Raw genomic sequence first — 4754 nt, 5'->3', positions numbered from 1 at the left:
CGATGCACGTTCATATTCGCGAGGCTCTGACTATTGATTCCAGCTTTATTTTTCTTTTTTTATTTTTTTTTTAATGATGGGGAGGGAGAGAGGTGGAAGTCAGGCAAAATTTACATTCAAGTTTGACCATCATTTCCCCTTGCGTGGGTCGGGTACGTTTTATGTGAATGTGAAAACCAGGCGCTCTCCAAATTCCAGATCGTTCACACGCTCGCACACACACAGTCTGTCTTTAATATGCACAGACAGACAGACAGACAGACAGATAGACAGACAGACACACACACACACATAGCCACCCCCCCCCCACACACACACATCCACCCCCCCCACCCCCCCCACACAACCCTCTCTCCCTCACATGCACAAATTGCTCCTCTCTCCCTTACAGCAAAAGCACGCAGGGATAGAGCAGGGCAGGCTGGAGTATTGAACATTTGGGTTAATCGAACGGGCGGTGGATTCATAAAGGACAGTCAGTGGAGCAAACCGGTGACTGGCAGCGATCGAGAGCAGATATGGATTCGCCTATGTAGGTTAGGCTGAAGCGGGATGGGGTTGGAATAGGCTAATGGGGTTTTGGAATTGGCTAGTGGGGTTTCAGCATGAGGGTTAGTAAGTTGGGGTTTTGGGGTGAGAGAGGAGGGTGGAGTGGGGGAATGTTGGCTTGTAATAGTGGGTTGGGTTGAAGTGGATTTGGTTGAAAAGCGAAGTACTTTGGAATAGGCTCGGGGGATGGCAAGTTGGGGTTTGGGGGGAGAAAAAAGATGAGAATGAGGGGTTTTAAGGGGAAAAAAAAAGGGGGGGGAAAGGGGTGGTGGTGTTGTGGTATGCAGCTGCGGGTCGGGTTGAAGCAGATACGTAAATCCCATCCACACCAGGTGCGTGCTGGCGCGGGAGGGATTTCTGCATAACTGTAATCCATATAAGTGGCCCCACTGGACGCAGGTGGGTGCGGGCGAAATCTTCTACGAGCTACAGTGATGCAGAACTCCCGCCCACACTAGCTAGTAGTTGGTGTGGACGCTACCTAAGGGAGGATATTCTGGAGGGCAGGGAACTGAGGATGAGAGAGAGAGAGAGAGAGAGAGAGAGAGAGAGAGAGAGAGAGAGAGAGAGAGAGAGAGAGAGAGAGAGAGAGAGAGAGAGAGAGAGAGAGTTGTGGAAATGTAATGACATGGGGTGTATCCAGTCGCAGGAGTTGGAAGGCAAGGGAAAGGTTTTGGGAGGATAGGTAGGATGGCGGAGCAAGATAGGGAGACTGGAGAGGAGGACAGGGGGACACGACCAAGACGAGGATGGGGGTGGATGAGGACAGAGTGTGATAAGGAAGAGAGGTACAGAAGCAAACATCATAATTTATTCAGGAGAGAGGGTGAAGTTGGACGGAGGTGAGGATGGAATTGAGAGAAGAGATTGGAAGGGAGATTGTGGGAAGGGAGGCGGGGTTAGACGAGAGGTGGGGAACTGGTGAGGAAAGGACGGGTTGGGAGGCTGGGTGGGGTTGGACTGGACGGAAGGGTTTAGAATGGAGAGTGGGGTACGGAACGTGGTAGGGTTTCGAGGAATTGTATGGGGTTGGAATAGATGGAAGGTGTTGGAAGAGGCAATGGGTTTGCTGAAAGGGGTCGGGGTTAGACGGAAAAAAAGGAGGAGGGGTTGAAAGATGGATTGGGACAGGAAAGAGGAGGCATAGCAAGATGGGGTGAGGCAGGAAAAGGGGAAAGGGGTGCTAAAAGGTGGGGTGAGGTTGAGAGATAAGGTGGGTCTGGAAGAGGGGGTAAGTTTGGAAAAAGGAGGAGGGACCAGAAGATGCAGAGGGGTTGGAAGGAGGGAAGGATTACAAGAGGGGGTAGAGGCTGGAAGAGATGGATAAATGTGTTGAGGGAAAGTTATAGACCTGGCATAGTCATGGAAAGAGTACTGACTCAGGGTTGTTATGGGTTGGAGGGAAAGGGCAGGATGGTTGTAAAGGAGTTTTGTGTGTTGAAAAGGCTTCTGGAGAAGAAGTGAAAAGTTTTTTTGATCTGGGAGAGGGAGGCTGTTGGAGAAAGGAAAGTCGTGGCATATATATGTGTGTGTGTGTGTGTGTGTGTGTGTGTGTGTGTGTGTGTGTGTGTGTGTGTGTGTGTGTGTGTGTGTGTGTGTGTGTGTGTGTGTGTGTGTGTGTGTGTGTGTGTGTGTGTGTGTGTGTGTGTGTGTGTGTGTGTGTGTGTGTGTGTGTGTGTGTGTGTGTGTGTGTGTGTGTGTGTGTGTGTGTGTGTGTGTGTGTGTGTGTGTGTGTGTGTGTGTGTGTGTGTGTGTGTGTGTGTGTGTGTGTGTGTGTGTGTGTGTGTGTGTGTGTGTGTGTGTGTGTGTGTGTGTGTGTGTGTGTGTGTGTGTGTGTGTGTGTGTGTGTGTGTGTGTGTGTGTGTGTGTGTGTGTGTGTGTGTGTGTGTGTGTGTGTGTGTTCCCACTCTCCGTATATACTTTACAGTCCATTCCTGAAAGCCTAGCAATTCTCCGACGTCCCACACACCTTTACATGCTGCCGCTTCAGCACAAATACCCACCGTCCATACTGAATACACATTAGGGCTGTCTCAATCAGGACTGGTGTGATGGTATTAGCGACGGTGTTTCTATGACCTGTCGATGAATCTTGTCCAACATCATTAAATATCGATAAAACGAAAGACATACGCACGAAAAGTTCCCGGACGCAGTTTGGAATTGATCTCCTGCTTATTCAGTGTATAGGGGACTGAAGAATCAAGAGGGAAGAATTTGGAGACGTATGGAGAATAGTAGTAGTAGTAGTAGTAGTAGTAGTAGTAGTAGTAGTAGTAGTAGTAGTAGTAGTAGTAGTAGTAGTAGTAGTAGTAGTGGCAGCAGTTGCAAGCTCAGGCTCATCTAAGTGTGGGCTCTGTAAACTGCAGTCTGAAGGTGCCCTTCTCCTGCAGTCCACCATCATCCTTTCAGGGGATAGGGAGGGAGTAAGAGACGTTTGCTGAACCGGACAAGAGAGCCAACCTGTTATATATGTACCACCGCGAGAGGGCGACTACATGGAGAGAGAAGAGAGGAAATAGATGAGAGGGAGGAGGAGAACTAGGGGTTGAGAAAGGGGAACTCGGCGACTGAGAGGGTTGGACGTATGCTGGAGAAGGAGAAAATGGAGGGGGGGAGGGAGATGGAAGGAGGGAGGGAAAAGGAAGGAAAGGAGGAGTTTCAGGAAGGATGACTTGGAAGACGAGGATTGCTGCTGCACTTGTGGCCCTGGTTGATCTGAAACATACACCCAGTGGACTGCAGGCCTAATTTGCCCTTTTCCTGCAGATCACTACCCTCTTCTGGTGGGGATAGATTGGGATGTAGTTGAAGGACGTTTGTACAACCTGGAAACTGAGCAGTCCTGGTGTATTAGTGCCACCACGTGAAGGCACCTCTCCAGCGTCAGGAAGGCAGTTGGAGAAGGATAAGGAAAATAGGAAGAAGAGAAGGAGGAGGATCAAGGATGGAGGAGGAGGAGGGAGGAAGGAGGGAGTTTAAAGAAATAGATTTTGGAATAAGGAAGATTGAGGGGTTAGGGAAAATAAGTGTGGCTGTTGTGGGTTTGGCTGACGAAGGATTGTGCAGTACTGAAGGTGTATCTGGAGGGGGAACTGGTGCCGTGATAGTAGAGGCGTTGTGACAGAGGAGGAGGAGGAGGAGGAGGAGGAGGAGGAGGAGATGGAGAAAAAGGGAGGAGATAGAGGAGAGGGGGTTGTTCAAAAGGGATGACGGCGACGACGATGAGGAGGAGGAAGAACATTCAGTCGGAGAGAGAGAAAGGGAGGGATGAGGTCGTGGGTAATGTGGGGTTGATGCTATAGAAAGACGGGGGGAGCGACCAAGGAAAGAAGAATGAAGGAATATCTTAGGAGAGAAGAAGAAAGGATGTCTGGGCGGAGACGTGAGGGAAGATATATCTAAGGAGAGAAGGGGTACAAAGGATGGAGGAATGTATGTGGAAATAAGAGGAATATATGAAGAAAGAAGAGGTAATATGCGAAAAGAGAAAGTGGCAAGAATGTCTGAGAATCTGAGGGGATAAATAAGAAAAGCTACGATAAAGGCAAAGGAGGCGACAGAAGCCATGAGACGCTTAGCCACAGTGCTCACTTCCGTAATTTAGGCCTTTTAGTCTGTGGTGGATTATTCTTCCACTATTCCTTGGTGAAGGGCACTGCATCAACAAGGTTTTCACCGTTACCTCTCAGCTGGATTTGCCATAAGTATTGATTTTACTTACCTATTCACAAAAGGTTGATGGAAACCCTAGTCTAGTGACGAAAACTACCTGCACCAGGATCCGAACCCTGACGCTAACGGGCCAGCAGCTTCACAGTCAGCAATGTTAACTACTCAAGAGAGAAGGAGAGTGGCATTTCTGGGGAGACAAAGAGGCAGGAATATCTGAGGAAAGATAGATGATGATTATCTGAAGCGAGAATGGAGGAATATTTGAGAGAAAGAGGGAGGCACACTTGTGGAGAGGAGGGAGGGACACATTTTTGTGGAGAGAAGAGGTGAATTATTACTAAGGAAAGAGGGACTAGGGAATAAGGAGGATAAATATCTGAGAGGAAGAGGGGAAAGAGTAGAAGTGAGGGAAGAGAATGGAGGTTAGGAGAGAGGTAGGGAAGAAGCGGCTTACGTAACAGATGAAATAAGATGCGGAGAATGATGGAGAAATGTGAATATGAAAGAGATCATGGCAAAGACTGGAAGTG

Source organism: Coenobita brevimanus, chromosome 28 (assembly GCF_032717465.1).
Source record: "Coenobita brevimanus isolate Jiangsu-jjx chromosome 28, ASM3271746v2, whole genome shotgun sequence".
In the NCBI taxonomy this organism is placed as follows: Eukaryota; Metazoa; Arthropoda; class Malacostraca; order Decapoda; family Coenobitidae; genus Coenobita; species Coenobita brevimanus.
This window is presented reverse-complemented; position numbering follows the sequence as displayed.